The following is a 10,106-nucleotide window of genomic DNA, read 5'->3' as shown; positions in this document are numbered from 1 at the left end:
AAGATCTCTGTATGTTCACAGAATTATATTTGACAAGTTTGAAAGACGAATGAAAGCGCTAATATATGTATAAAATAAATGAAAGAAGGTGAAGTATATTTGCCACTTAAATGTGGCAAATATACTTCACCTTGTCGTGCAGTTACTATTAATACCTCGTTCAGAGATTTAACATAAATGAAAGAAGTTATTCCAAAATTCTGACGACTTTTTTTTCAATATTTAATTCTGTACATCACACCTAACACTCTACACTCTACACACACACACACACACACACACACACACACACGGACGGAGCATGAAAGATAGATGTTTGTAAGACATTTAAGAACACAGAAAAACCGTTAGTTTCACTTCAAGGTTTAAATTTCATTTCTGTCAAATTATTTTCGTCGCTTTGAAACCGCGACCTGCTGACTGACAGAACTTCGTGCTGCTGAGAAAGTAACAGTTAGTTCATGATATACATTGATATACATCTGTTTATCTATGTATATATGTATGTATATGTGTACATCCGTATACATGAATATACGCACATATGCATGTATATACGTATGTATGCCTGTGTGCATGTATGTATATATCTATATACTATGTCTGTATGAGAGCATTTACGTATGTAAGCGTATAGACGTGTCTGCGTGTGTATATGTGTATTTGCATGTAAAATTAAGTTTAGATACTGATATGTGTGTCTGTTCAAGTGATATATATAACTGTTACTGTGTCTAACGGGGAATAGATACCATGACTTAGACACATACATCCAAATATAAACCAACCTATACATATGGAGAAGCGCACACTATCATATAAACACATACACACGCACAAATATACGTATAATCTTACAGTATACACATATAGCTACACATATATGTGTCTGTTTTTATAGACAACGTTTAAACTCAAATATTTCATTTCTCTTCTTTTCCTTTTACATAGACATGACCATGGGATTGCACGTAGAAAGTTACCCATCCAGGCAGAAGTCCGGGCAAGGTTGTTTATGGAAGACCAGCAGTCGCCCATGCATACGGGCCTCCCCTCTCCACGCCACCAGTGTTATCCAAGGGAAAGGCAAAGGGGCCAATACAGCTTGGCACCTGTGACGTCGCAACACATTTCTATAGCTGAACGAACTGGAGCAACGTGAAATAAAGCGTCTTACTGAAGAACACAACACGCCGCCCGGTCAGCGATTCGAACTCATAACCTCACGATCGTAAGTTCGATGCTCTAACCACTAAGCCATGCGCCTTCACATAGACATATATATATATATATATATATATATATATACACATGTATATGTGTGTGTGTGTGTGTGTGTGTCTACATACATACATATATATATATACACATACCCATACATACACGCATTTACCCTCTCATACACACAAACATACTCACAAACACACTTTAATATCCTCTAATTGATATCGTATGGCGTCCCTTCATCTTTGAGTCACCACACGTGGATGGTCAGGATGGAGATGAATCGTCTTTCGGGAATCATGTAACAGGACTTGTGGTTGTAGACACCACGGTTGAAGGCCGTCCCGGCTTGCCCAATGTTTTTTCCGAATTCGGGTGTTGGTTGTGCTCACATTACTGGCATACCTTCGGTTGGCTCCGGGCCCGGAGATGTCATTGTTGCCACCAGTGTCGCTGGAACTACCGTCGGTGGTGTTATCATTGCGACGCATGAGTCCTGCGATATCGCTGCGCCTGTTGTCATTGTGGTGGTCGGCACTGGCTGTTGCAGTGGCGCTATATTCAGCAATGGTGATGTAGACACTGTTGTTGGTAATATTGGTCATGGAGCCTTGCTGTTGTTGCTGGTGTTGGCGTGGTCATCCTCTCTGGCCGTAGTACCAATGCTGGGGTTGTTGGCAATGCTGGTGTTTCTGTCACTATCGCTGATGCCCGTACCGTCGATGTCTTTGGATAGTCTGTTGCTGCCATTAATATGTTCTCTAGGCCTGGGTATCACTTTAGTCTCATAGGTGACTCCATTGGCCTCTCATAGGACATTCATTGTACACCCTACAAGCGCAACCGCGCTCCTTCGGCGTTTTAAAGAAGTTAGCCTATCTACGTTTCATGACGCTTATGCTGTGCCTATTGACCAAACGTCCGTACCCGCGTATTTGCGTGAAGTATTTGTCTACAAAACTGAGGAATATTCTTCCCACAGAAGTCTTGACGTTGATTGAGAAGAGTGAGCCAAACAGTTATATAATTATGATAAGGTCTATTTAGTTAATTATGGTAAGTATAATAGGTATTATAATAAATTACATAAACATAAACATAATTTTAATGAACACAATAATAGATTTAAATTTAATTCTTTTAATGATAACAATAAATTTAATAATATAATTTTAATTCTTTTAATGATATTATTAAATGTAATAATATAAATAATAAATAATAAATTACGGGTGGCTCTCACTTTCTCTTGTGGGTGCTTTGATTACTATATATAATGAGAACTATAATATAAATTATTTAGATGCTAATTTTAACTTATCAAGAGGTAATACCCAACCTTACCATAAGATTAAAGAAAATATTAAATGTATTCATTCGAAAAGAAATCACACCCTCATTTAAGAAATCGTTAACATTTACCATAGGTAAGAGCATATCATTACTTTCCTACAATTTAAAGATCTTCGAAAAACATGCACCTTATTACAGTAAAGCCCTTCGTGAGGCGGGATATTCTAATGATATTCAATTTTTTAATAATCTGAAGTATAATTATAATTTTAATAATAATGATCATAATATTAATGATTCATTTAATAAACATAACCTTTATAATTATGATAAGCTCTATTTAGGTAATTATGGTAAGTATAATAGGTATTATAATAAATTACATAAACATAAACATAATTTTAATGAACACAATAATAGATTTAAATTTAATTCTTTTAATGATAACAATAAATTTAATAATATAATTTTAATTCTTTTAATGATATTATTAAATGTAATAATATAAATAATAAATAATAAATAAATAATAAATATCTATAAGATCAAACTTTGGCTAATCATTCCATACGGCAGTCAAATTAAAACTAACATTATTAAAGAAATTTTAAACCTAATTGATATATTCCTTAGAGATAATAAAAAATATTATATATTTTCTAATAATTTGGGTGTAGGTTATTCTACTATTAATAATGTTGGTAACATTATCTCTTCTTTTAATAGATTTAAGTTAAATAAGTATTACAAATATAAATTAAATATTTATTCTAATAATAATAATGAGGAGACCCAGGAAATACATAATAATACATGTAGAGATAAGACTAAATGTAAATTTCATAATAGATTTAATTTGAAGGATGTGTATATAAGTTTAGTGACTTTAATGGACGGGAATAAACTTAATGTTATAATTTAAATAAGTTTTACGTAGGATCGACTTCTACGGAAATTAAATTACGGGTTGCTCAACACAGGCATTCCTTTAAGAATAGAAATTTGATTAATTCTGCTGGACTTAGTAAATATAATTTGGAATTTAAATCTAAAAATATTACGTACATTTTACATTGGAAGATAGTTTGTAAGGCGAAATCCTATCGTATAGGAAATAATTTTTGTAAGTCGTGTACTAATGAATTTAAGGAGATATTATTTTATAATAATAATATTTTGAATGTTTCTCTCGATGAACGTAAAATGAAATGTAGACATAAATTATATTATTTATATAAGTTGATCTATCTGTGTGCATATATATATATATATATATATATGTCTGTGTGTGAGTATATATATATATATATATATATATATATGTATATAAATATACATGTGTGTATATGTCTGTATGTGTATGTATGTATATATATATGTGTGTGTGTGTGTGTATATATATATATGTGTGTGTGTATATATACTATTCCTACTTTACTACTTGTAGTAGTTATAATTTATATTTATTAATTGTGTATTTATTAGTACGTAAAATATGTTAGTGATTTTTATGAATTAATATTCTAATGACAATATGATTTTTATAAAATTAATAATATAAATATCTTAATCAATTAATTTAATTATAGTATTTTAGCTTTTTCGATATATATTATATAATTTATGTATCTTAGTCTTATTCTTTAGACTCTATAATTACTTAGATTTTAAATTTCTATAAAATGTTTACAATATAGTTAATTGATTTATTATGATTTAAGTTATACACTTTTTAATTTTCATTCATGATTTTATAAATAAAATTTTCATTCATGTTTATATATCTCTTTATTCTATTCTTTTTCTTTACGCCATATCTTGACGCGACTTCCATCTAATAAACCCTCTTCGTCAGATGACTGCACAGACTTTAAACATAAAGATATAACCATTTTTAAATATATTTACACCGAAATTGGAACTCAAAATATTTACATTGTTTCTTTCGTCATATTCATGGCAGATTGAATTTAGAAAATAATGAATATCACATCATGTGTACAATAATTTAGAGAGTAGCAGAAGAAATAGTGGGAGGAGGGCAGGATAGCAATGACTGGTGACCTAGTTACTTATATTTAGAATACCTAAGTAGAATATAGTCTTCAAACATTTAGAATTAATTCCATTGTGAGCTGTCAACTGTATTCCAGTTAATGGTGAGAAATCAATTATTGTCAGACAATCTATTAGACTCTCAACGTGCTGGAAACATGTATCTATCGACACAAAAGGTTAGGTTAGAAGTACGGGAATGCCTGATGGGGACGGAGTGATAAATTGAAGAAAGAATGATAGGGGCAGCCAATAATTATTTGGATTATCGAATCAAATGGGAATATAATGATAAACTAAAGGAGATAATTAATAACTTTAGAGGTAGAAATTAAAATTGAAGAAAACGGGAGAATTGAAGGATATACCTTAGCAAATTTATAATATTATATTGAGAATATTTAAAGCAATATATAGCACAAGGACAGAAATTAATCTTAAAACCAACCTCATAATGGGATACCTTAATATATAGGAAAATCTATTAAGAGTTTTCTTACGTACAGTGTTTAGAAGTTCACGATAAAAATTTGACCAGTTTGGACATGAATGTATTGCATGATTAAAAACTTTACTAAAATAAGGATTCACATATCCAGCAAATTATGTAAAATGATCTTACATATATATATATATATATATATATATACATATATACACACACACACACACACACACACACACACACACACACACATATATATATATATATATGAGATGATCTCACTCATATATATATATATATATACATATAAGTGAGATGAATAATGCATACATAACAGCAGACGGGTAATGTATATACGTGGGGTTACCAAAAAGAAACCGGAATTTTGCAATATTATTTTATTCACTTACTTTTAAGCTTACTATTTTATCACCTTCAAAGTATTTTCGATGTGAAGCAATGCATCGGTTTGGGCGCGTTTTCTACTCTTCGAAACACTGCTGCGATGTGACACCTTTTAACGCCTCCGTAGTTTTTATCTTCACCTCTTCCACATCTGCAAATTTCGTAGCACCTACTTTTATCACCAGTGATTACCTTCGTAAAAAGCTCCGTAAAAAATGCATAATACTTACATACTTCATAAAATACACGGAAAAAATTATTAATTATGGCAGCAATAAATAAAACGTAACGCAATGCCAAATGTAGCAGGCAAACACACTCATTACAAAATTAATTCGTGGTTATTGAAATAAACTACTGTTAAGAAATTAAGTGCCTCACAAATACGAACACACGCACTTATTGATTATATGTGTTTTCCTCCATTTATTATTATGCTATATATAATAGAAAGTGGATTCAAGGAAAGCTGACTACACGTGGTGTAAATAGATAGAAAAGAAAAAAATGAAAATGCACATCAAGTATAAAAATTAAAACGTTTTATGTACAAGGAAAAATTTAAATACATACAATTAGTTCAATTAAGTTGGATAATGAGTCATTATTGTTGTTTTTAAAGAATTACAAAATAAAAATACCGGTTTCATGTCAAAACGCTGTTCATCTTTCTTTGGTCGATATCAAAACGGTGTCAGGTCTAATAATCTCTAGTAGAGAGAATTAGATGCAAGGGAGGTAAGCAGTTATGGAAGTGATATAATTGGAGTAGAGAAATGAGATAATACTGGAGAGTAAAGGTGTTGGGAGTATTGAGGAAGTAAGTAGTGTCCTGTGTTCGGTTGTGTGTTCATGTTGAGTTGTGGATGATATTTATTGATGAAGACTGCCTCTTTATTTAGTCTTTGCTGCACCTAGGTGTTCTGTGAACATTGGTAAAAATAGAAGATCAGGAAGTTGTATGTGCACATGACTCCCGCTTGTGCTTTTTTCCATGGGTGCTTGTAAGTATTTCATTTATTTCTTATCGTAATCTCTACTGAAGAGGGAAAAATCAGTTGGATTAACTCCTTTTTACCAATTTTCACAGAACACCTCGGTGCAACAAAGACTAAATAAAGAAGCGTTCTTCATCAATAAATATCATTCAAAACTCAATATGGACACACAACCGGACACAGGACTCTACTTACTACCTCAATAATCCCAACACCCTTACCCTCCAGTATAATCTCATTTCTCTATCTCAATTATATCACTTCTATAACTGCTTACCTCCCTTGCATCTAAAACTCTCTAACAGAGATTATTAGACCTGACACCATTTTCACACCGTTTTGATATCGACCTTCGTCAAAGAAATATGAGCAGCGCTTTGTCGCGAAACCGGTATTTTTATCTTTTTAATTCTTAAAAATCATCAATAATGACTCATTATCCAACCTAATTCAACTAATCGTTTGTATTTAAATTCTTCCTTGTACATAAAATGTTTTTAATTTTTATACTTGATGTGCATTTTCATTTTTATTTTTGTCTTTTCTATATATATATATATATATACACACATTTATGTATGTATATATATATATATATATATATATATATATATATATATATATATACTTCTAATATAGGATCAAATTTTTTTCCGAAACATTCGATCAAAGTGAACAACATATTAAAATACCTTTATAGGTTCAAATTAGAAACAATTATAAACGACGACAAAAGAAAAAATATTTCTATGCCAATATGCTGAGAATAGACTTTAAATCGTTAATCACCATATACAATATACATTCACTATGAATACACGTCGTGATGAAATCAAGGAACGCAAGCGAAAATAATGTTTTTTTAAATTCGTTATCTCTATATTGAATCAATTTCGGGATTAATCCAACGGATTTTTCCCTCTTCCGTAGAGATTACGATCAGAAATAAATGAAATAATTACAAGCACCGATGGAAAAAAAGCAGAGGCAAGAGTCACGTGTACACATAAGTACCCCAGGTATATGTAAATATAAAATCCTTTAGCAAACCTCAACGCACGTGTGATCGGTCACGAACCACAACTTAGAAGATGGAAAAATCCGTTGGATTAATCCCGATATTGATTCAATATAGAGACATCGATTTTTAAAAAAGATTCTGTTAGCTTGCCTCCCTCGATTTCAGTACGTCCTGTATTCATAGTGAATGTATATTGTATGTGGTGATTGACGATTTAAAGTCTATTTTCAGCATATTGGCATATAAATCTTTTTTCTTTTACCCTTGCTTATAATTATACATACATGAATACATACATATATATATATATATATATATTTGTGTGTGTGTGTGTGTGTGTGTGTGTGTGTGTGTGTGTGTGTGTGTGTGTGTGTGTGTGTGTATGTATGTATATATATAATGTATTAAGTTTTCATTCCTCAGTCAACGAGGATAAAACATGTTATAGACAACCAAAAATATAACTGTTACTGACAAAGACATCAGATCAAGCTTTCGATAATTAAAGGTAGACTTCAGACAGGTATTAGAATTTTTTAATTCGGTATTGCTTTCATGTGATCTTTCGATATGGTTGATTGTGCTCTAATTTCTGGTGATGAGGTACTTCCGGTTGCATTTTGATGGACATAAATTGTACTCACAATTATGGATTTGAGAGAAGAAAATCCACTGGCAAGTGTTAGCATCAAGAGATACATTAAGTATATATAAGCCTCCTTAGAATTATGATCAAGAATATTTGCTGTTTAAGAGAGATATACAATATTGACGAAAAAAATTGTGATTACAACTGAAAGTTTCTCACCTGATTCAGCTGGTAGTATATATACAAATAAGATAAGCAGTGTTAACGTTATTGGAGGTAGCAATCTTGTTATAGCAGCATTGGTAACTTCTTGTTTGAGATGAATTGTAACCCCAACTGCTATAACGTTTCCTTCAGAGTTGTCCATCCTTTCAAATTCAAAATCGCATCGATTTGATATGCGTTTATAAGTTGTATTGTATTAAAAAATTACCTATCGTTTCTTGATTCTCCATCTCTGTGCCTAAACAAATCGATAAATAACAAATGTGCTCATCAAAAGGATATTTATCTATATCAATCCTGCAGTAGATGCGGTAAGTTCCATCTATATGTAAGTTAATCGTTCCATCGTATTTTATAAAAACTTGTTTATTCTTTTGAAATATGAATTTATCTTCTGCACTGTTACGTATATGAACATCTGGATACCATATGTTCTTTAAATTAGTATGTCGATATTTTACATTAGTTGCTGTTTTATTCCAGGTAAGATAGATATCATGCGACTTTAATTTAAGGGTAAGTGTGCTTACAATAACACTTTTCAGGATATTGAATTCAATAATATCTGAGACGGTAAGGGTTACATTTATGTTTATAATGTCGTCTTTGTGACTAATAGGTCTCTTTGTTTTAACGCAGTCATAAAATAAAGATCTCACGTTTTATGCAACATTTCCTGCCACCATGAGAAATAAGAAAATCATTAAAATCATTGTTGCCTCTTTTATTGTTTTCATTTTCTTGAGCCAGATACTTTAAAATTGCTGAATAATATGATGAGGCCTTAAACTTTTAGCATATCTGATTAATGTACAGCGATTAAAATGTCTTGATTTTTGTTTAAGAGTTATATGATATTATAAGCTGAGGCAAATATAAAACTTCATCAAAGATGGAGAAGAAGGAATTTCTTATAAACATATGATTCGTGAGCATTCAGAAAAATTCATAAAATCTGTCGCCAGTTCTGATTAATGAATCAATATTTAGCTGCATAAGGACACACTGACTATTTTCACTTGTTAACACTTTGTATATTGCTTCATAAACATTTTAAAATAACCTCTGTTTTTCTACATATATCACTTTGTTTCTCTCCATTTTCTCCCCCCCCCCACCTCTGTCTCTCTTTTTCTCAACGCATTCAATATTTTGTGTTCCTTTCTCATGCCCACCCTTGCCCCTTTAGGAAACTACTTTTCATTTATTATGCATTATGTAAGTAAACTTAACTAATTTAAAAAAGTAAAAGCTTAATATTAAATATTGATATAGTACTTTAATTATATATGATATATAATTTTCCCTTGTGAAGTCATTATTTTATTAAGAATGTTATTATATTACTATAGAGGCGATTTCAGTAACTCTTAACTTGTTATATTTACGAACAATTTCACAAAAACCAATTCCCCATGAGAGTACGAGAGATCAGCTATATAATTTATATGTACAAAAGACAAAAGTGAATGCTATTAAGAATAAATCAATAGACGATATTGTAAACCAGTAGTGTATTGATTAATAAAGTGCACATAATATATGCCCATATATTTCTAAAAGAAATTAGTTATTAATCACGATCTAATTTCGATACAATAATTTTAGTTGAGTACACATGACATGACAGTAAATTAACTACAAACTGGGATAAAGTAATTCGATGGAGTAATATCTATTTCAAATAGATTCTTGTAAGTAACTAAGTGAAAAAATAATGGTTAATGGAACTTATTATGGATAAGTGTATCTATTCAGAGAAAAATAACATATACAAAAATTCAATCACAAAAGCACACGCATGATATATATATATATATATATATATATATATATATATATATATATATA

The 10,106-nt window shown here is 30.8% G+C and overlaps 1 long non-coding RNA gene across 1 annotated transcript in view; it reads left to right on the top strand.

Moving 5' to 3' along the window:
• The first annotated feature begins 6,644 nt into the window (after window positions 1-6,644).
• The window catches only part of LOC128249509 (uncharacterized), a 23,533-nt gene continuing 20,071 nt past the window's right edge, over window positions 6,645-10,106 (top strand). The window contains exon 1 of the long non-coding RNA XR_008265626.1: window positions 6,645-6,811. This is a non-coding gene — a long non-coding RNA (uncharacterized LOC128249509). The remainder of the gene's footprint in view (window positions 6,812-10,106) is intronic.

Source organism: Octopus bimaculoides, chromosome 15, assembly GCF_001194135.2.
Source record: "Octopus bimaculoides isolate UCB-OBI-ISO-001 chromosome 15, ASM119413v2, whole genome shotgun sequence".
NCBI lineage: Eukaryota > Metazoa > Mollusca > Cephalopoda > Octopoda > Octopodidae > Octopus > Octopus bimaculoides.
This window is presented reverse-complemented; position numbering and strand designations above follow the sequence as displayed.